Source organism: Equus asinus, chromosome 27 (genome assembly GCF_041296235.1).
Source record: "Equus asinus isolate D_3611 breed Donkey chromosome 27, EquAss-T2T_v2, whole genome shotgun sequence".
In the NCBI taxonomy this organism is placed as follows: domain Eukaryota; kingdom Metazoa; phylum Chordata; class Mammalia; order Perissodactyla; family Equidae; genus Equus; species Equus asinus.
In genome coordinates this window covers 34,491,316-34,515,964 of record NC_091816.1, presented here as the reverse complement: position 1 = coordinate 34,515,964, position 24,649 = coordinate 34,491,316, and the positions used below count along the sequence as shown (strand labels likewise).

Here is a 24,649-nt window from a genome sequence, read left to right as displayed (position 1 = left end):
GATATACTTGCCCCGTTCCCAAGGAATATCATCTAAATTCTATCATGTCATTGTATCGAGGTCAAAGTCTGGGATCTCTGGATGATGCACATTGTTCTTATATGCTATTCCGTTGTCACTGCTCTTGATAGAGAAACTCTGAACAAGAAAATGAAAAATGAAGGAAATTTCTCTAGTACTCATGCAACCCATAATAATAGAACAGGAACAAGATCACCACAATAAATACTCCCTTTTGGAAAGGGGAAGGATGTAAGATACAAAGATCACTGGTCCAAGCAGTTGTAAAATATCACAGGGAAGACATCGAAAGGGGTGAAGAGTGTTCTCTGGTTATGCCTGATTCTTACCTTGAGAGGACTAGGGTCTCCACATGGAGAGAGTTCTTAACTTTTTCCATTACTGTCCTGGGCCACATTTGAAGTAGACGAAGAATGCGCTCTCCTCCGACCTGCACAGGAGTTCCAGCTGGCTTCCTGCCAATGGAACATTGGAAGCCTAAGGTTTGTTTTGCATACCGAAGAGTCACAAACTCTTTTTAAGAATAGAATTTTGGTTTCTGTAGCAATACAAATCAAATGTCTTAAGAAAAATCTTATTTATATCACTAAAATCAATTTTTACTGTAGATTTTTTTAGTCTGACTCACTGCTTTCATTTTCTTTTGTTTGTGCAAATACCTTAGAATGTAAATACCATTAAATATGGATACTTGCCCTAAAGTGGGTAGAAATTTATTCCCTTGCCCTTATTTCAGAGAAAAAGTGAAATAAACACGAGAGATAAACCAGAAACAATTTTTGCAAAAGAAAATGAAGATGCTAAATGCAGAACAGCTAATTGCTTGAAGAATTAATATGAAATATCAATCCAGTTTCAATCACAAGATTCATAAGTAGTTTATTTCAGAGGAGATGCTGCTAAAGATGTTCAAGAGCATAAACTTTCATGACTTTAAAAGGAATTGGCTCTGGCAGTATTTGAACTTTCACTTATAATGACAAACAAATATGGCCATGCTGAAGTGACAAAAATATACTTATTTGTATAATTGCTTAGAATATATCATTTTTGTGTGTAAAATAGATATGAAATTATAAATCTGTTGTCCTGTGAATGTAGATTATGCTAGCAAAATCACTTTGATAGGTGCTGAGCTTTCAGGACTCCACTTTATGAAATTATATAATGAAAATTGAGTAAACATTCCATTATAATATTAGGAGAATTAAAATTAATGTTTTTCATACCAATATTTTTCTATTAACAAAGAAACTACTTTTTTGGAAGAGAAAGACAAATGGGACAAAATTTCCCACCAGTTTTATATTTTTTGAATGCACTTTAGAAATAAATACTTGCCATGGTAGTTTAAAGAGTAAGTACATACATGTCCAGTTGTTTTCAGTATTACTCAAATATTAAATGTGAAACTGAATAAGACATCTCTTAGGTTTTATTCAAGTAACCTGCAATTTTAGTAGAAATGAAAAATTGTGAATAGCATTCAGGTGAAAAGCACATATGCGCCTCAGAAACATAATTTTAAAGATGAAAACATCTGTCTAATTTAAAACTAAAGATACAATAAATGCAGTGTAAAAATCTGAATATTCAGCAGCTAATCTTAATCAAATATTGACTCTAAACATGCGATGTTAAAATGAGCAAATTTTTAAAAAGTATATCATCACATGTTAAAATTTTCTCTAGTAAAGCAAACTTTAACTTGACGTAATTGTAGATTTGTATGCAGTTGTTAGAAATAATAAAAAGAAATTCCATTTACTCTGTACTCAATGATAACATCTTATAAAACTATGGTACAATATCCCAAGCAGGATATTGACATTGATGCAGTCAAGGTACAGAACATTTCCATCACCACAAGAATCCCTCAGGGTGCCCTTTTCAAGCCACATACACTTTTCTCTCACTTTTGCTCTTACCTCTGGTAGCCACTAATATATTCTCTATTTCTGTAATTTTCTCATTTCTAAACTGTTACGTATTCTAAACAGTAGTTACATCACTCCCTGTAATGTATGTAACCTCCTGATATTGGCTGTTTCACTCAACCTGATTTTCTGGAGATTCTTCCAAGCTGTTGTGTGTCTCACTCTTCATCCTTTGCTATTGTCAAGGATTATTTCATGGCATGGATCTACAAGTTTGTTTAACCATTCATCTGTAGAAAGACATCTGGGTTGTTTCCAGTTTGGTCGATCATGAATAAAGCTGCTGTAAACATTCACAGATTTGCGTGTGTGTAGGAATATAAGTTGTAATGTCTCTGGCATACATGTCCAAGAGTGTAATTGCTGGAGCATGGGGTAGTTGCATGTCCAACTTTTTAAGAATCTGCCAACCTTTTCCAGAGTGGCTGTACCATATCACATTCCCACCAGGATGTGTGTGATTCAACTACCCTGCATGTTTGCCAACATTTGAATGTTGTCACTATTTTTTATTTCAAACATTCTGATAAGTGTGTGATGATATCTTACTAAAGTTTTAATTTGTATTGTCCTTATGGCTAACGATGTGGAATATGATTTTATGTGCTTATTTATATTTTTTATATCCACTTCATTGAAGTGTCTCGATGTCTTTTGCCCATTTTCTAACTGGGTTGATGTTTTTTTTTTGTTGAGTTTTAAAACTTATTTGTATATTCTACATACCAGTGCTTTACCAGATAGGTGGTTTGCAAATATTTTCTCCCTATCTTTAGCTTCTCTTTTCATCCGCTTAACAGGCTCTTTCTCAAAGCAAAAGTTTTAAAACATGATGTGGTTTCGTTTATCCATTGTTTTTCCTTTTATAGATTGTCGTTTTGGTGTTGAATCTAAGAACTTTTTGCCTAACTCTGGATCCTGAAGATTTTGTGTTTTTTTCCTGAAAGTCCTGTATTTGTGACTTAAGTCTGTGATCCATTTTGAGTAAATGTTCATGTGAAGTGTGACGTTTAGTTTGATGTTTACTCTTTGCCTGTGGATGTGCAATTGCTCCAGCACTATATTTTGAAAGGCTATCCTTTGATTGAATCGTTTTACTCCTGGATCAAAAGTCAGCTGGGCATATTTGTTTACATGTATTTCTGAGTTCTCCATTCTGTTCCACTGATGCATACTAAATTCTTTTTAAGAATTAAAAAACATCATGAAAAAAGTAGAATATTTATTAGCTAATTCCTTTTGCTAATTGTGATATGGAACAAAATGCTATCATAGTCCATTTCCCGTCTCCTTGGCAGAGTCAGCCTCTATTGCACATAAGTGAGGCCATGTAAATAAGTTATATCTATAAGATTTTACATACAGAATGTGGATAGATTTTACATATATCCCTTCCATTCCTGGCTCCTAAAACCGACATGCATCTACCAGCTAAATACAGAATATTCAATGACCGTAAAAGAAAGTGAAGACACAAGAGACAAGGATGCTGAGCTCCTGAACGACTGTGTGGAGTGGAGCCCCTTCCCTCAACTAACCTCCAATGTATGTGCACAATAAACTGTTACTGTGTTAAGATTTTGAGGAGTTGCTTGTAGTAGCAGTTAGCATATCCTGATTTTCCTGTTCCTTCACTCTTAATGCCCTAGGATTCCACCTCTCTGTAAAGCACTGCCACACACTCCAAGACATCACAGGTTTTACCCAACGTCCAGGTTTAGTACTTATTAAGGATGGATAAAAACAAGAAGTCATAGCCAAGGACATTCTGTCTGCCTTCTCTCCCCCACAACTGTCAGCTGCAGCCTCCTGAGTCCACTTTATCAAGGTGGGATGCATCTTGGTTTCCAAGCGACAGACAAACCCTAACTATGCATATAACATGAGTTAGCCCAGGAGCTTCCCAAACAAGAAAGTCTGAATTAGTTCTAAAATGCCTGCTTCAGGCATTCCCAGAAGGGAGGAAGTGGTTATAAACTCCCTGATAACTATTCTCATCCTGATTCTTTTGGTTAAAATGGATCCTTTGTCATTCAGGTGAGTGCATTTTAGATTTTGTCCTAAAACTTAGGTAGATACGTTGCATCCTTTATGTTTTCTCTTTAGATAGTTAATATTCATTTTTTGAAATTTCTGCACATGGAAAGCACTACTGTATAAAATATTTTACAATAATCTGTGAAAAAGAATGACTGATATTTTAATTGAAAAGAGCCGTAAAAACTTCTTGGAGGTTATTCTTATTCCATGCAGTATTTCCTTTGAAATTCTCTAACAAAAATGTCTAAAAATAGATTGAGAAGTTATATTTTAGATTATATTATAATTTGGCATATAATTAAAATACATGCAGCTACCCAGGGAGTAATTCCCGCTGTGAGAAACCCAGAAACTAGGTGAATGATTCCTACACATCAGGAAAATGAGAAATATCTACATCAAAACAGGTATAAAAGTCTGAGACACACTCTCACCATAAACTTCACCCCCGACATAGCACCACAGAATCAGAGGAAAAACCCAACTCCCAGCTTTTCTCTGAGGAGCAAAGGGTTTGGACCTCACATCTAGAACCCTAGTCAAATCTCTAACAAGAGACAAAGAATGTCATTATATGATGATAAAGGGGTTGATCTAACAAGAAAATATAACATTTATAAATATTTATGAACCCAATATCAGAGCACCTAATAGATAAAGCAAATGTTAACAGATATGAAGACAGAACCACAGAGCAACACAATAATACTAGAGGATTTCAATATCCCACTTTATAAATGGATAGGCCATCCAGAGAGAATATCAAAAAGGAAACATTGGACTTGAAATATACTTTAGACCAAATGGACCTAATGGACATAAACAGAACATTCCATCCAACAGCAACAGAATATGCACTCTTCTTAAACACTCTTGGAACATTCTACAGAATGGATGACATGTTAGGCCACAAACAAGCTTTAATAATTTTAAAAAGATGATACCATACTAATTATCTTTTGTGACCATAGTTATGGGATACCATAAATCAATTCAAGAAGAATACTAAAAAATACAAATATGTGGAGTTTAAAACAACATGTTCCTGAACAAACAATGGGTCAAAGAAGAAATAAAGGGGAAATAGAAAAATATCCTGAGATAAATGAAATGGAAAGACAACATATCAAAACTTATGGGATGCTGTAAAATCAGTTCCAAGAGGGAAGTTTATAGTGATAAATACCTACATTAAAAAAAATAAAAGATCTCAAATAAATAACCTAACTTTACATTTAACGGAACTAGAAAGAAAAAATGAACCCAAAGTTATTAGAAGGAAGGAAATAACAAAGATCAGAGCAGAGATAAATAAAATGAGACTAAAAAAATAGAAAAGATCAATGAAACTGAGATTTTTTTTAAAAAGATAAAACTGACAAAGATTTAGACAAACTAAGACAAAAAGAGAGAAGACTCAAAAAAATATAATCACAGAGGAAAGAGGAGGCATTACAACTGATAACGAAGAAATACTAAGGACCATAAGAAACTGTCATGAAAAATTATATGACAAAAAATTAGATAACCTAGGAGAAATGGGTAAATTCCTAGAAACATACAACCTACCAAGATTGAATCATAAAGAAATAGAACTGACCAATTACTATTAAGGAGAGTGAATCCGTAACCAAAAGTCCCCCAATGAAGAAAATTCCCAGACCAGATGACTTCACTGATGAATTCTATCAAACATTTAAAGAAGAATTAACACCAATCCTTCTGAAACTCTTCCTAGAAATGGAGTAGAAGGCAAAATTCTCAAACTAATTTTATGAGGCCACTGTTACCCTGATATCAGAACCAGACAAGGAAACTACAAGAAAGGAAAATTATAGGTCACCATCCCTAATGAACATAGACGCAAAAATCCTCGACATTACCAAACCAAATTAGAAAATACATTAAAAAGGGTCACACAACATGATCAGTCAGATTTATTCCTGGAATGCAAAGATAGTTAAACATACACAAATCAATAAGTGTGATACATTGCATTAAAAAAAATGAAGGACCAAAAGCATATGATCATCTCAACAGATGCAGAAAAAGCATTTGGTAATAATTAACATCCTTTCATGATAAAAACTGTCAAACTGAGTATGAAAGGAACACACCTTAACAAAGCAAAAGTCATACACTACAAGCCCACAGCTAACATACTCAGTGTAGAAAAGTTGAAAGCTTGTCCTCTAAGATAAGGAACAAGAAAAGGATGCCTACTTACACTATTATTTAACAGTACTGGGAGACCTAGCCAGAGAAAGGGGTGAAAAAATATTTCTTAATATTACAATACCAAACGTTTATTTTAGAGTTGAATTTGAAGGGATGGGTTACCTTTTCATTCTGCCTTTAGGTAGAAAAAAGAAATGTCCTTGTGAAAAATAATAGACTGTCTCAAGTTAGAAAATAGGAAACAGTTTCAGACTGGAAATATAAAATCCAGATCATACAGCACGAATATTAAATTTGTAGCCAGATTATGATTGTTATTCATAGAATATTTTTCACATAGAAAGCTAATATTATTAATAGCATATAAATAGTATTTTGAAACTATTAGGTTGCATCTAAGGAATGTATATATTTCGCCCACTAAATGTTGATTAAATATCCTATTTTTTCTTTTAATATAAACCTGTAAACTCTTGACATTCCTTCATTTTTTAAGCTTTATTGAGGCATAGTTGAAAAACAAAATAGCAAAATATTTAAAGTCTAACTGTCGTGGTTTGATATACATATTCAGTGTGAAAGGATTCCCACCATCAAGTTAATTAACACATCCATCACCTCACATATTTACCTTTTTAAAAATTGTAGTGAGAACACTTAAATTCTACTCTCTTAGCAAATTTCAAGTATACAACACAGTATTATCAACTAAGGTCATCACGCTATTCTCCATCATTGCATCTTCTGTAATTCATCATAATCATTGTCCAAAGGCTTACACTTGTTGATGTTTATAGAATATAAGTCCTTAAGGACAGAAAACAGATTTTACAACACAATATTTGCAGTCTTAGCAGGAATAGTGTGTGTATGAGTGTGTGTGTGTATGCATAGAGAGGTAGATAGATAGAGGAGAGAAGGAGCGAGATAAAATTTGATTAAATGACTGGATGAGTAGTTAGCTCTCAGTTAATACTGGATAAATTTATAATGTGAGGCAGGCTCCAGGAAGCCAACAGAGAAATAATAAAGAGCTTTGGAGGGTTCTGACCTGTATAGAAAACATGGTGTTTGACATGAGACACACAAGAACTATTGTCATGTGTCTCAGCAAACACAAGTGATCTGGGAACTCCTGTCTCCATGTGCCAGACAGAAGGAAAGAATTCAGCATTGGTGAAAAGTTTCAATGACTACTGCAAAAGAAAAATGCAATGACAAATATTCTTTATAAAACATTTCATTCTCAAATTTTGTTTTGTGACGTAGGGTAGGAATTGTACTTACATGTATCTCTATCAGTCAGTATTTATCAAACCAGGATCCTATATAATAATTTGAAATTTTGAATTTTTGTTAAATTATGTAATAACTTGAAATTTGTATTTTTGTTTAATCACAGTTTCAGTTTATCCCAATGATCACTGCTATGGACTGAATGTCTGTGTCCCGGCAAAATTCATATGTGCAATGTTTGATCCCCATTGCATTGGTATTTGGAGATGGGGCTTTTGAGAGTGATTAGGTCAGGAGAATGGAGCCCCCATGATGGGATTAGTGCCCTCATAAAAGCAGACAAGAGAGACTTGCTTGCTTCCTTTTCCCTTTTTCTCCATCACATGAAGAAACCGGGAACAGGATCCCTACCAGAACAGGACCTGGCTGGCATCCTGATCTCAGACTTCCAGACTTCAGAATTGGGAGATTTAAATGTTTGTTGTTTAAGCTGTACAGTCAATGGTGTCTGTTATGACAGCCTAAACTAAGATGATTATGGCATAACCAAGGACCGTCACATGATTTCAATTCCATGCTTGTTTTCCATTGATAATTTTATGGGGCCAAATGATCAGTTTCAAGTGAGGGTGTTTAACTTGTAAAGAATTGGGTGATGAGTTAGCTGCCAGTAAGTTGTCACATCACAACGTCAAGAGAACAACTCTGTGGCATATTTATAAACAATATTCTAAGGGATGGAGTAGAGTAGGATGGGTGAGTGTTAGGCCTGCTAAATCAAGTTAAATTAATTAAATTAAAAGTACAGCTATTAGAGATCCCATTCCTAGAAGTCACAGACCTGACAGGACAGCTGAGGTCCCTGAGGGCGGATATCACAGACTTGCAGAGAAGAGAGTAACAGGGACCACTATGCAAGCTTGACTTCTAAATTTTGACCCTCTGTTTTGTTTTGTTTTTTCTTGAATGATGTAAACCCAGAAGTACATTGAAAAATGTTTCTCTTTAAATTTCGTTAAGTATTACTGAAGATATTTTGATGTCCCGAGAAGCGTATTGTACTGGAATTCTATCTTTATAATCTGTGACTTTTGCTGATGTTTGAGACTTTTTTTCTCAGATTCAAAATTTTAGTATTCATCAGGTATCAACTAAGAATAACAGATTAGATGACTACCAGCTTTAAGCATAAACCCACATATACTGCCAAGAGTGGAATAGAGATTATGAATTCCATACTAAGTAGTATCTGGATTTAACCTAATCTGCAAACGTCATATCCTCTTGATTGTTTGCTTTGTAAACGGTCCTAAAATTTCAAACCTGGAAAGGCCTTGACTCGTCATTGATCTTATATCCCCTACTTTACACCAGTAAAATCCTAGGCTCAGTAAAGTTAAAGGATATGCTTAAAAGTACATAGTTTGCTTGTGGAAGAATTAAGATCAGAATTTAAATCTCTTGGCTATCAATCTAAAGATGTTAAAAAACTCATTACATTGTGAACAGTATCATTTAAAAATATTAGCTTATTTTAATTCAAAATAATTTAAATAATTTAATTAAAATATATTAATGACTTTTTTCATATTGCCTCATTGGGTGATAACAGTACCTATTACGTAGTACCTATTTGATATGCTTGCTGAAGGGACTAAAGGAAATAAGCTATTCCTGTGGCTTGTAGTAGTGGGGGTTTTCTTCACATGAAGAAATTAAATTGAACAAAACTTGGATGGACGGATGGATGGCATATATGAAACTGAAGTGGCCAAATAAATATTTTCCAAGCAGAAGAACAATGTGAGAAAGGAATTGAATAAAACTCATGATCAGGGCTGGCCCCGTGGTGGCCAAGTAGTTAAGTTTGTGTCCTCCGCTTTGGCAGCCCAGGGCTTCACCGGTTCGGATCCTGAAGGTGGACCCAGAACCACTCATCATGCCATGCTGAAGCTGTGTGCCACATAGAAGAACAAGAAGGGCCTACAACCAGATTATACAACTATGTACTGGGGGCTTTGGGGAGAAGGAGAAAAAAAAAGACACAATATTTTGTGATGAAAACCTCTAATGTGTGTCCCATATGTGTACAATTATGCCTCTCTCATAATATAGGATATTTCATTTATTTTGAATGTCTAAGTGCTATTTGCAAAAGTGATGCTAGTGTGATACCACCTAAATCAACACTGGCGTTTATTAAATTAAATGCTTATAGAAATCATCTGGTGGAATTTCTGGAAATAAACAAAATAGGAGGCAAAGAATTTAATACAAAGTTAGTAATAGGGGGTTATTGACTATACAATTGCAGTGATGGGTGTCTTAGTAAGTAAGTTAAAAAACAATGCTGTAATTGCTTAAATTGTGGATAGTACAAACATATCCCTACATGATAAATATAAAATCGTATATAATTATAGGACATACCCACAACAGTTTATTTCCTTATGAATTATGATAAATTTTTCTGTATAACATCATGGTTTTAAACATAACTAGAAATAGTCTAGAATAGTTTCAGAAAGGATGAACCTGTATACAGTAAATGGCTAGCATCCTCTGTGTCTGACTAGCCTCATGGAACAACCTCTCCTTTACTTTCTTACATGCTCTTTCCCTAAGTTCTTCAATTGTTAACATTTTGCCATTGCTATCACATTGTACCAAGGGTACATAACGTCAACATGACTTACCAGAGTTGATGTTGAACTTCATCACCTGACGAAGGTAGAATTTGACAGGTTTTTCCACTGTAAAGTTACTTTTTTCCCCTCACTTTCTATACAGTATCCTTTGGAAGGAAGTTACTATAAACAATTGGAATTTACGGAGTGGGGAGTTATGCTCCACGTCATTGAGGGCAGAAAATATACATAAATTATTTGCAATTATTCTGCATGAGAGAGTTGTCCCTTTTCCCACATTTACTTATTTAATCTTTGATTTATAAGAATCTGCACTCATATACATTGATTTTATACTTGAGGTTATAATCCAATATTACTTTTATTATTGTTATGCTGAAATTACTCCAATATGTAGCACTTTCCCTTTGCTTCTTCCACTTAGTAATATGCATTTAAGCTTCCACGATGTCAGATGTTGGCCAAATAGCTCATTTCTTTTTATCACTAAATAATATTCCATTGTATGCTTATACTGCAGTTTGTTTAATTCTTATCCCATTGAAGAGCAACTTCCATTTCTCGGTGCCATTATAAATCATATGTTTCATTAATTTCATTCAAACTGTTTATTGGTGATACTTAGAAAATTAATTGACTTTTGTGTATTTTATATCCTATAATCTTGCTGTACATGCTTACTGGTCCCAGAATTTTTTGGTTGTTCTTGATTATTTGGGATTTTCTACATGGAAAAATTTATATCTGATTTTATTTGAGACTTCTCTCCCTTTCTTAGCAAGTCTAGCTAAAGTTTGTTAATTTTGTTTATATTTTCAAAAGTCAGCTCTTAGATTTGTTGATATTTTGTATTGTTCTTCTGGTCTCTATTTCATTCATTCCACTCTGATCTTTGTTATTTCCTTCCTTCTGCTAACTTTGGTTTTATTTTGTTGTTTTCTAGTTCTTTGAGGTGCAATGTTAGATGGTTCATTTGAGATCTTTTTTTTCCTTTGTTTTTGGGGAGGAGATTTGCCCTGAGCTAAAGTCTGTTGCCAAACTTCCTCTTTTTGCTTGAGGAAGATAGTTGGTGAGCTAATATCTGTGCCAATCTTCTTCTATTTTGTATGTGGGACGCTATCTCAACATGGCTTGATAAGTGGTGTGCAGGTGTGTGCCCAGTATCCAAACCTGCAAACCCTGGGCTGTCCAAGCAGAGTGTGCCAACTTGACTACTATGCCACCAGACCAGCCTCTTATTTTTCTTAATGCAGGCATTCATCACTATAAACTCCTCTCTTAGAACTGCTTTTGCTGGATCCCATAAATTTTGGTATGTTGTCCTTGATTTTTTTTTCAAGATTTGTGTGTGTGTGTGTGTGTGTGTGTGTGGAAGATTAGCCCTGAGCTAACATGTGTGCCAATCTTCCTCTACTTGATATGTGGAATGCCTCCACAGCATGGCTGATGAGTGGAGTAAGTCCACACCCAGGATCTGAATGTGCAAATCCCAGGACAACAAAGGGAGCACATGGAACTTTAACCACCCAGCCATGGTAACGGCACCTATTTCAAGATATTTCTTGATTTCCCTTTTGATTTTTTTCCTTAGCCTATTAGTTGTTCAGGAGTATGCTGTTTAATTTCCACATTTTTTTTGGTGAGTTTTCCAGGTTTCTTCTACTACTGAGCTCTAGTTACAAACCACTGTGGTTGGAAAAGATACTTGATATGATTTCATTCTGCTTAAATTTGCTAAGACTTGTTTTGGGACCTAACGTATGATTTATCTGGCAAAGTGCTCCATGTGCACTTGAGAAGAATGTGTATTGCACTGGTGTTGCATGGAATGTTCTGTATATGTCTGCTAGGTCCATTTGGTCTAAAGAATAATTCAAGTCAAGTGATTTCTTATTGATTTTCTGTCTGGATGATCTATTCAGTGTTTAAAGTAACATATTCAAGTCCCTTACTATTACTGTATTGTTGTCTATTTCTCACTTCATTTCTGTTAATATTTATGTCATATATTTAGGTGTTCCAATGTTGAGTGCATAAATATTTCCAAATGTTATATCCTCGATGAATTCACCCCTTTATCATTATATAATGACCTTCTTTGTCTCTTACGGTTTTTGGCTTAAAGTCTATTTTATCTGATCTAAGTATAGCTACCCCTACTTTATTTGGGTTTCCATCTGCATGGAGTTTCTTTTTCCATCCTTTCACTCTGAGCCTCTGTGTGTCCTTAAAGCTGAAGTGACTCTATTGTAGGTAGCATGTATTTGGGTCTTTTTATAAAAGTCAATTTAGCCACTCTATCCTTTTTGATTAGAGAATTTAATCCATTTACATTTAAAATAATTATTGATAAGTAAGGACTTAGTTGTTTTCTGTCTCTTTGGTAGTTTCCTTGTTCTTTTCTTCCTTCTCTTACTGTCTTCCTTTATGAATTGATTATTTTCTGTAGTGGTGTGCTTTGATTCCTTCCTGTTTATTTTTTTCTGTATCTACTGTAGGTTTCTGCTCTGTGATTACCCTGAGGCTTGCATTATACATCTTATAGATATAATAGTCCAGTTTACACTGATAACTTAACTTTAATCACATACCAAAACTCTACCCTTTTACTCCCTTCCACATCTTTTATGTTTTGGATGTCACACTTTACCTCTTTTTATATTGTGTATCCATTAACAAATTATTGTTTCAAAATTTATTCTAATTTGTTTAATACTTTAACCTTTATCTTAGAGTTTAGTGGTTAACACATGACCATGTAACAGTACCAGAATATTGTGAATTTGACTCTATACTACCTTTATCAGTGTGTTGTATATTTTAATACATTTTCATGTTACTAATTAATGTTCTTTCATTTCAGCTTGAATAACTCCTTTCATCATTTCTTGTATGGTAGATCTGATGATAATGAACTTACTCAGCTTTTGCTTATTTGTGAGTCTTTATTTTGTCTTCACTTCTGAAGAAAGCTTTTACAGATAAAGTATTCTTGGTTGGTGGTGTTTTTTCTTTCAGCACTTTGAGTATGTCATTCCATTCTCTTGTGGTCCCTAAGGTTTCTGCTGAGAAATCTGCTAATAGTTTTAAAGGGGTTCCCTTATATGAGAGATTTTTTTTCTCTTTTTGTTTTTAAAATTCTTTGTCTTTGAATTTAGACAGTTTCATTATAATGTGTCTTGAAGAATGTCATTTTGGATTGAAATTTTGGAATGTCATATTAGTTTTATGAATGTGGATGTCCAAATCTTTCCTTCGATTTGGGAAGTTGTCAATCATTAATTCCTTAAACAAATTCTCTGGCCCCTTCTCCTTCTCTTCTTCTAGGAATGCAATAATTCCTAGATTGCTTTTATTAATGGTTATCTCATAGTTTATGTATACTTTCTTCACTCTTTTTTATTCTTTTTCCTTTGCTTTTCTCTGACTAGGTAATTTCAAAGAATGCCTTTTACTTCACAGATTCTGTCTTCTACTTGATCCATTCTGCTGCTGATGGTCTCTATAGCATTATTCATTTCATTCCTTATATTCTTCTTCTCCAAAATTTTTGTTTGTTTCTTTCTTATGATTTCTATCTCTCTCTTAAACTTCTCATTTAGTTTCTGCATTGTTTTCCTGATTTTGTTCAGTCATCTTTCTGAGTTTTCTTGCAGCTCACTGAGCATCCTTAAAACAGCTCTTTTGAATTCTTTATTGGATATATTACGGATCTCCATGTCTTTGGAGTCAGTTACTGAAAAATTATTATGTCTCTTTGGTGGTGCCATGTTTCTTTGCTTTTTCATGGTCCTCAAAGGCTTGCAATGCCGTCTTCACATTTGAAGTAGTGTTCACCTCCTCCAGTATTTACTGACTGACTTTGGGGTATACCTTTTATAAGTCTTCCTAGTGATTCTGAGGCTTTCTCAGGCCTTTTCTGTAGATATGCATGCTCCACACTTCTTGCTCCCTCTTGTGGCAGAGTCCATAAGTTTTCATGCCTTCTCTCAATCCAGCCAAGGCAATCTGGGTGCTGACAGCCTCCCTTTTGCTTTCCCTTAGGCAGTACTGTATGTTTAAGTATGTAATTTCTCCCAGGCCCTCAGAGTGGGGCCAGCTTTCTGAGTGTGCTCACTAGTTGTCTGTAAGTTTTCACTCCGTCAGAAGCATACACAGGGAGTCAGCCACAGGGAGTGGAGAGTGTGTGAGTGAGGCACCCAGAGTGCCAGGGGCGCTGTGGGCCATCTGAGAAGATTTGCAAGTGAGGCATCCGCAGTGGCTTGGGGGCAGGCTTTCTGATGGAGTCCACGACGTGGTTGGCATCATCCACAATGTTTTAAGCCTTCCGAAAGCCCTATCCTACCTCTCCCAGCTGTTCCCTATGTACCTCCACCCCATCATGCAGCACACCTCAGTATTCTCCATGGGGCCAGAAAGAATTAGGTCTCTGTGGCAGTGTCCTATGAGGCTAAGGAAGCTGAGTAGTCATTAATGTGATCTCACTTTCCCCCTGGGGAGAAATCACAAACTAAAAAGGCCTCTTTTGATACTGAGCTGTACTACTTTTGGAAAAGGGTGACACAAGTAAAGTGAAACTGTCTCGCTAATCCTATTCGATGCATGTAGGTCAGAATTTTTCGCTCCAGTGGTGGGCTGGAACTTCTCCACTGCACTCCTGGACTTCCACAGAGGCTCTCTCATCTATGGGGGATTGCCTAAATCAGTGTTCCATTACAATTGCACAGGTGGACACGACTCCATCCAGGTGCCTTGGATGTATGGTGCTTGTGACTGAACCAAAACTAAACTGGACCGTAGCCAAGTCCTTAGGGGTATAGAGCTGCTTCCAGGTCTGTGCCCGAGATCACGATTGGTGAGTTTGCCACTTAGGGAAGAGCCTGCCTTCTCAAAATGATTGTCCTTGGTCTTGGACTGCACTGAGCTCTTACAATCTCCTACCTGAATACCAAAGCTCTTACAATGGCACTTTAGTTTGTGGATGGACGTCACATTATTGTTGTGGAAGAGAGGATACATGCAAGGGATATCTTATTGGGCCACCTAGCTGACATCACTCTCTCTATAATTTCTTAAGGGTATTTTTTTACAGCCCAGAATGTGGACTATCTTGGTGAATGTCCCACGTGAGTTATGTGAGAAGAATGTGAATTTTGTAATTCTTCTGTTTTAGGACACATTCTATACATGTATTAGATCTACTTGATTGACAGTGCTGTTTAGGTCAACTATCTCTTTACAGATTTTCTACCTGCTTCATCTATCAGTTACAGAATTATAGATGTTGAAAATCTCCAACTATGATAGTGAATTTATCTATTTCTCCTTTCAGTTCTATCAGCTTTTGCCTCACATAATTTGATGTTTTGGTTTTAGGAGCATGCACATTTAAATTGTTATATCTTCTTGGAAAATGTACCCTTTTGTCATTATGTAATGCCTATCTTCATTTCTGACAATATTCCTTGTTCTGAAGTCTCTTTCCCCAAAATTAATATATCTATTCCATCTTTCTTTTGATTTTTGTTAGCATGGCATATCCTTTACTCCTAATCTATCCTTGTCTTTGTATTTAAAGCACATTTCTTGTACATGCCATGTTTTTTTATCTTGTTATTTTTATCAACTCACAATCTCTGTCTAATTAGTGTATTTGAAATTATTAGATTTAAAGTGGATATTAGTTATAGTTGAATTAATATCTGCCATGTTTGCAACTGTTTTTTATTTGTTCTTTGTTCCTTTTTCAATACTTTTGTGCCTTCTCTGGTATTAACTGAATTTTTCATATAAATATAGTCTCACATTTCTTAGCACATCAATTACATTTGTTTGAAAAACATTTAGTAGTGTTTGCCTTAGTGTTTCTAGTACACATTAATAAACAATTTAAGTCTCCTTACAAATGACACCATACTGCTAAACATGCAGTGCAGGTCGCTTATAAGAATATTCCTAATTCCCTTCTCTCATCCCTTAGGACATTGCTGTTATTCTTTTCACTTACCCATATGCAATAATCACCCAACACATTGTCACTACTATTATTTTAAACAAATACATTTTCAATTAATTAAGAATAAAAAAAACTTGTGCATATAAGGGCACACTCAACCTAGTGAAAGGCAACCTATAGAATGGGAGAAAATATTTGCAAATTATATATCTGATATAGGCTTAATATCCAGAATATATAAAGAACTCCTACAACTCAACAACAAAAACCCCATTAAAAAGTGGCCAAAGGACTTGAATAGATATTTCTCTAAAGAAGATACATAGATGTCCAACAGTCACATGAAAAGATGCTCAACATCACTAGTCACTAGGGAAATGTAAATCAAAACCACAGTGAGATAACACCTCACAGTCATTAAAATGGGTACTAACAAAAATAAAATAAGAAGTGTCAATGAGAATGCTCGAAAGTGGAACCGTTGTGCACAGTTGATAGGAGTGAAAAATTGTACAGCTACTATGAAAAAGAGTATGGCTATTCCTCAAAAAATTAAAAATAGAATTATCATATGATCCAGGAATCCTACTTTTGGGTGTATATATAAAATTGAAAGCAACTTCTTAAAGAGATATTTGTACACTCTGTGCTCATAGCAGCATTATCCACGATAGCCAAAAGGTGGAAGCAACTCAAGTGTCCATCTTTGGGATGAATGGATAACAAAAGTGTGGTATAATACATATACACTGGAATATTATTCAGTCTTAAAAAGAAAGGAAATTCTGACACATGCTAAAATATGGATAAACCTTGAAGACATAACACTAATTGAAATAGCCAGTCACAAAAAGACAAATACAATATAACTCTTCTTATATGGGGTACATAGAATATTCAAATTCATAAAGACAGAAAGTAGAATAGTGAGGGGAGGGGGTATAGGGAGTATTTCTTGATGAATATAGAGTTTCAGTTTTTCAAGATAAAAAGAGTTCTGGAGATGGGTTACACAGCAATGTGAATGTACTTAGTGTTACCGAACTGTGCATTTAAAAATGATTAAAACGGTAAACTTTATAAGTATTTTACCACGACTAAAAAACGTAAATTAAAAAGATTAAGAAAAATAAAACATTTGATTCTACCTTCATTTTTTCTTTCTGGTGCTCTTCCTTTCTTTCTGTTGATCTGAGATTCTGATCTATATAATTTTTCTGGTCTGTGAATAAGTACTGTTTCTTTCCTGCAGATCAGGTTTGTCTGTCTAAAAACTCTTTATTTTTCCGAAATTATTTTCACTGCATATAGAATTCTAGTTTGTTATTGCTGTTATTTTCTTCCACACTTTAAATGTTTTAGTCCACTCTGTTCTTGCTTGTTGGTTTCTGATGACAGTCTGCTGTTATTTCTATCCTTGTTCCTCTATAGATAAAGCACATTTTTTTCATAAAAGTCTGGCTTCTTTAAAGTTTTTGTTTCTGTCTTTTCACAAAGATATGCAAACTGAACATGACGTACCTAGGAGTAGGTTTCTTTTATTTTTCTTGCTGTGTGTTTTTTTGAGGTTCCTGAATCTGTAGTTTTGTGTCTTTCATTAATTTGTAAAATTCCTGCTCATGATTACTTCATGTTTTTCTGTTCCATGCCTCTTACTTCCACTTCTAGTTTTCCAGTTATGCGTATGTTCTTCTTTGATATTGTATTGCTTTTCTTGGATGTTCTGATCTGTTTTCTTTTGATTCTTTATTTTTTTTAGGTATAAGTGTGAGAAGTTTTATTGACATGTCATCAAGCTCATTGATTTTGACCTTGGCTATGTGTCCAGTCAACTGACTAGCCCATCAAGGTTCTTCTTCACGTATGTCATAGTGTTTTTGATTTCTAGCATTTCCTTTTGATTCTTTCTTATAGTGTCCATCTCCGTGTTTTCTTAAATCCACTTGTTCTTTCATATAGTCTAATTTTTATTCCCATTAGAACTCTTAACATATTAATCATAGTTATTTTAAATATCCTGCCTGACAATTCCAACATCTGTGTCACATCTGAGTCTGTTTTTAATGTCACTGTCTCTTCAAATTCTTTCTTTTTTCTTTTATTTCAGTATGCCTTGTAATTTATTGTGGAAAGCTGGACTTGATGTATCAGTTGATAGGAACTGAGATGAAAAGACCTATTGCATGAGGCTTTATGTTATTCTGGTTAGGGTATGGGATTTGTTTAATGTTCGCTGTAGTTATAGGTACCAGAAACACCAAATTCCTGCAGTGCCCTTGTTTTTATCCACATTGTTTAATCCAACATTTTGAGGTCCCTGAAACACTTTCTCAGAGAGAGTCTGTGTCTTGCAGCTCTTTCAATTGCAATCCACTGTCATTATTCCGGGTCTCTTTTGGTGTGGTGGCAACATGGCTGGAGGGGAAGAGTTCTATAATCTTATACTTAAGTCTACGTCTTATAATGTGTCTATGCCTCTCGGCTGTGACCTTCAATAAGTGTTTTTCCAGTGTCATAGCTCTTCCCTCAGCCATCTTTGGTGAACTTGGGAGGCTAGATGGGGGTGGAGTGGAAGCAATGTCTTTTCTCCAGCTGGGACAGGCTTCATTAAGTCTCTTTCTCTAAACACTAAGTCTTTTTTTTATGAAGAATGCTCATGGAGTTTCACAATAGTTACGCTTTCTCTCCTCCCTTCAGTGCCAATTGGAAATTTCTCTTGACTCTTCACTGTGGAAACCTAGGAGGGTTCCTAGAGGTAAAAGCTACAGAAGTATAGGGCATTGCCCAAGACCAGGGCCCCAGGAGTTTCCTCCCCACTCAGAAATTCAGAAATTCTTCAAATTTACTAATTATATGTTCCTATCAGTTTGTGGCTCCAACAGCTTCCGCTCTAGGTAAGCAGATCTCAGCTCTAACACTCTGGATTCACCTGTGTCTCAGGGTGGTGGTTTACCCTGCAACCTCAAGTTCTCTGATGCGACCAGGAGAGATCATCAATTTTCAGTTTGCTCAGCATTTCCTTTTTGTAAGAATGCAAATGACAGTTTCCCAGCTTTTTACATGTTAGAGTTGAAACCAAACGAATAAAGGAATCCTGTGGGTGCATATATATAAAAAGATACCCAGAAAGCAAATATTGCAATTCAGCGGTGGCTTCTCATACTGGATTAGAGAAACAATTCCAGCCAAATTTCACTGCCTGATTACCATTAATTTACTCACAATTTGAAGAAACAGCCATTAGCTTAGGAGTATCAGACTAGCAGCAGTAGGCCAAGTAGCAGTCACTGCCAACCTCTTTCAGTGCCAAGATTTAGAATGCCTGCCGGGATACAGTAGCATGAGATTGTTGGCCATGTTTTGGCCACTGCCATCTGTCTTGCTTCCCATATAAATTCTCTCTCCTGCTGACTGATATATATGGCTTTCTCTAGAAGGCCAGTATATGAATATCTGGAAATCATTCACAAGCAAGAGCTTTCTCTGTCATTTATGTCTGCCTGGGTTGTTGACACGATTTGCTCATGTATTGATTTGTAAAGCAACTTTCAGTGTAATTCCCATGTGAAACATTTGAGGTATTGGATTATTTACTGCTTCCTGCTGCAGCCAAGGCTCATACATCCTATGATTCCAAGCCATGTAATCAAAACTGGGTTTAACAGAGCATGCACAGTATTTTAGTATCACTGCCCATATGAAACTGTGGGAAAAAAACCTAAATATATCACCTTCACTAGCACAATACTATAATTGTGTATGTCAGTGTATGTTTGTCTGATCTCCCCTCCTTTTTGGCAGTTTTCCAGTGGCTCCAATGCAAAAATAGAAATATATGCATATTAGCCTATGCTAGAGTAAGTTTCCTGGGAATGGAGGAGAATGGGTATTCATGGTGATTCACCATCATTGCCAAAGATTTTGTTGGAAATAAGCCCAGAAGTTTCTATTTATTTACATTCTATTCAACACTTTGTCCTGTACAAAGTGAAATTAATAAAAATTCTTTAACTAACTTTACACATGATTCATTTATCTTTTAAAGAACTGAAGAGTCACTCTCTGCGTGTTCAATAAAGAAGCCATATGTTCATCCAACGCTGCCTTAAATTCATGTACTGATTTAATGTAAAATACCTTTGAGAAATGTGTCTCCCAGTGAATATTCTCCTTATGTTACTGACACAAAATTCATTAAAATTCACCATGAAAGTATGGGGAAGGGAAATCTTACTGAATTTCTAGAATACGAATGTCTCTATCTCTCTCATCCTTCTCTTCCTATCCATTTTCAATTCTTGGTGCATAGAAATGAAGGATGAGATAGAGGGAGGGAGAGGGGAGGAAGGAAAGGGTGTGTGTGTTTAGTCTTAACAAAATATCATGCTAAAAAGTAAAACCTTATATCCATTATAGCTTAATTCTCTAGTCTTCCCTCAAAGTAGTTCTCATCATACTCTGTTCTACTTTAACAAGAAAACTTAAAAAATTAGAAATATTTTAGGGAGAACTACAGCTATATCTAAGTTCGAACCAAATGCTAACATCATATTGATTTAAATAAATGATGATTTTTACTCAAAAAACCACACAGCCTACACTTAAAAAGCTAAGTCAACCTTGAACATCATAGTGAAAATGACAAAACACTTAACCGCACGAAAGTTAGGAATAAGGGGATCATGAAATCAAAACAGCAACCTTATTTATTTCATTTCCTTGCAAATTATCTTATCAATATCAGTGGATTTAGAATACGCACCTAAATTTTCAAGGATATTTCTTACCAACAATGTGAGAAGAATCTTAACATGGTATTTATTCAGGAAGAAAGTAGGAAGTAATGCAACAAAATGAAAAGCAGCCTGAGTTTGGAATCTGACACCTTGATTGCACATTTAGTCCTTGCTTACTGCTTCTTTGAGACCTTAGTAATACTGAAGCTTACCTTCCATACCTGCAAAATGGGAAGAATAATGGTATATTATTCTCCTAGTCATTGTGAAGATTTAGTCATTCTCAGGATATAGTTTACATGTGTCTTTGAACACATCTGGCTAGCGGTAGATGTAGAGAAACTATTTGTAAGCAGAAAGATAAGAATCTCCCTAGAGACAGATACACTTAGATGGAACGGAGTGTCACTGAAAAATTATACCTTTGATAGCTTTTATCTTAAGAAGGGAGCCCTTTGTTTTGCCTCCATCATTTCACTCTCCTAACGTTTGAAATTGAATTTAGACTGCGGATGGTGTGAATACGATGTTAAGAACCTAACTTTGAATTCTTTGTGGTATAGTACCCAGGCTGAGTTCCAAATCAGGACTCAAATACACTTTAATCTAAAACCCAAACTTGAGGCTCCAGCTATAATGGACTTAACTTATCGCAAACAACTACAGACCCCTGATGACCTATGTAAAACAACGGGCTTTATAAAGCTGATTGGCCAGGATTCAGCCCAAGTAGAAACGTGAGCTCCATATTCACTGCAGCTCTCAACATAGGGGAATTTCAAAGGGAGAGAGCGGAGAGTCACAAAGAAAGAACCCCCAGAATATGTGTCAAGTTTACTCCTATGTTTCTGGTTGAATCGTAAGCTAGACATGAGCATAGAGGGTCAGAGATTCCAGTAGCTGCACAGTGAATGGGAAATGTCGGAGTTCAGGCTTTGGCAAAGTGAAATATTCTTAGAGTAAACCACAGGTTTTCATTTAAGTCCCAAGAAAGATCATATAGTGGGCATAAGTGCCATACTCTGAACACCTAGAGTCACTTTTGAGAGGTTCTTGTCTTGTTAGGGGAGAGATAAAATTTAAATTAGGCTATACATCAAATAAAAATGTTCTAACATTTTACAAGTATGTTTAGCTAAAAAGATAATACTGGTGTAATAAAGGGTCTGATTCCAGTTTTAATGTTTGACTGCTGATATGTGTCAAGTCCCACCACCTCCCTTCTGCTCCTTCCCTACCTGCCCATATCTCAGTGAGCTGAGGAGAAAGCCCAGGTGCCTCTTCCTCTGGCAGGCAGGAAATTCAGACCACGCAAGCTGCAGCCGGGGTGTGGAAACCCTCATCCTAGTCCCACCCCTTAACCACCATAAAACTCCAAGCGAGCCCCCTTTCTCTGCTCTCTTAAGCCATTTCAGACCATTTTAGGAGCTCACTGTGCTCTCAAAAGGAAGCCTCAATAAGTGAATAATAAACATCTTGGCACCTGTGTAGTCATCAGCTTTCACGTCCAAATCAAGTTCTGGGAATGGGGTTCGTTATGTTAGTGTGGAGTGACTACAACAGCTAGAAAAATAGATTTCATGTTAATATTGATAATGCAATATTTGATTAAACAAACACAAGGAGAAATAAGTCAATAAAGATTGTTACCAGTCTATTTTCTGTTACTATAAATTGTAGTAAAACTTATCAATTGTACACCCTAAATGTGTGTAGTTTAATGTATATCAACCAGACCCGAGTAAAGCTGTTAAAAAGCTTATCAGACCAGATAACAAACAAAGTCCAAGTACATAGTATTTACAAGATATACTTTTAAATATATATCATAGAAAAATTTAAAGTAAAAGGAACTAAGGATACATTGTGTAACCTGTAGTCAGAAAGATACATTTGATGTGGCTATATTAGTATCAGTGAGAAAAATATTTAATGCAAAAAGTATTAATGAAAAATCATTCATAATGATGAATGGCTCAAATAAACAGATACACATAACAATTATAAGTATGGACCTCTAATAACACAACTTCAAAATATAAAAAAAATGGAAAGAAATTAAAGAAGAAATAGACAACCTCAGGATTACATTTGGAATTTTTAACATACATCTCTCAGTCACCAATAGAAAAAGTAGACAGAAAATCATCAATACTATAGAATATTTAAACATGAATATTAGCTGACTTGAATTAATTGACATATATAAAGGGCTATATCCAATGACTGAAGCATACAAATTTTTTCATGTGTAGGTAAAACATTTACCAAAATTGATCATATATCTGACAACAAAGCTAGGATCCATATATTTTAATAATTTAAATAATTCAGTGTTGTTTTTAACTTCTGTAGAATTAAATTAAAAGTCAAGAATAAAAAGATAACTAGAAAATCAATAGATGATTACAACATCACCAAATGATAATGAGCATATGACATACAGCCAAGCAATGGCTTAGAAGAAAATTTATAGCTTTAAGTGCATATTCTAGTAAAGAAAATAAAAAGACTTAAAAATAAAGGATCTGGGCTTCCAGCTAAAGAGTCAGAAAAATAACGGTAAATTAATTCCACAGAGAAGAGGTGGATAAAAATAACACAAATAAAAAAAGAACTAAAGAAAATAGACAATAGACAGAGAAACAAAACCCAATGCAAGGAGAAGTTTATTCTTTGAAAATATTAATAATATTCATAAACCACTAGCATAAGTAATCAAGAAAAATAAAGGAAAAACAATGACTAAAAATAGCAGGGTTGACATAGGGGGTTCCAGTATAGCTCCTATGGACATTTGGATGATAATGGGGGTTATTTTAAGAACTTTATGAAAATAAATTTGAAAATTTTCGTGAAATTGACAGATCTTTTGAAAAATATAACATAAAAAGTGACACGAACAAATATAAAACATGAATGACCTATGTCTTTTAAAAAATTGAATCCTTAATCAATAACCTTTTCATAGAGAAAATTCCAGTCTCAAATGTTTTTGAAGTGAATTTTCAAAAATTTATGAGACAGATAATACCAATCTTGCATGAAAATTGCAGAGGATAGTAAAAAAAGAGGATATTTTCAAACACATTTTACAAGACCGGCAGAAGCTTTATACCACAACTTACAAGGACATTTCAGTTATGGAAAATTTGCAACCAATATCTCTCATGAATGTGGATACAAGAATACCAGGCAAAATACTAGCAAAGGAATCCAGTTACACACATAACAATGGAAAAAAAAGTTTCAAGCAATGGAATTCATTCCAAAAATAGAGACGATTTAATATATTTGAAAACAAATGAATATAATTCATCACCTTATCAGAAGGAAGGATAAAGTGATCATTTCAATAGATACAAAATACACTTCATAAATTTTTAAAAATATTTCTTGATTGAATTCTCAGCAAGTCAGGAATATAAGGGCACGTCCTCCATCTAATAAAGAACATGCTATAAAATGTACAGATAACATCATATCCCATGATGAAGCTTGGGAAGCTTTTCCTTACGGGTGAGTGTAAAACATGCACGAGCACTGTCACCATTTCAATCCAACATTGTACAGAAGTCCCTAGCTAACGTAATCATGTAGGTGAACTTAATGGGGTTCCTGGAAACGGAGTAGTACAAAAATCTCTAATTGTGTTTCTATATACTAGCAAGGTAGAGGGAATGAATTACAAAACACAATTTACAATCGTATTTAGAAAAGCAACAAATATCTAGGAATAAATGAACTAAAGCATGCTCAAGACTAAAACACCGTAAACTGCGAAATGTTCTTGAGAGGAAGTAAGGAACATAAATCAATGGAAAGAGCATGTAGTTTTCATGGATCAGGAAATTTGCTATATGTCAATTCTCGCAAATTTACATATAGATTCAATAC

At 35.0% G+C, this 24,649-nt stretch overlaps 1 long non-coding RNA gene across 1 annotated transcript in view; it reads right to left on the bottom strand.

Annotated features, from left to right (window-relative positions):
- Positions 1-348: 348 nt before the first annotated feature.
- Positions 349-24,649, bottom strand: part of LOC123281450 (uncharacterized) — a 264,300-nt gene continuing 239,999 nt past the window's right edge. Inside the window, exon 5 of the long non-coding RNA XR_011498909.1 lies at positions 349-476. This is a non-coding gene — a long non-coding RNA (uncharacterized lncRNA). The remainder of the gene's footprint in view (positions 477-24,649) is intronic.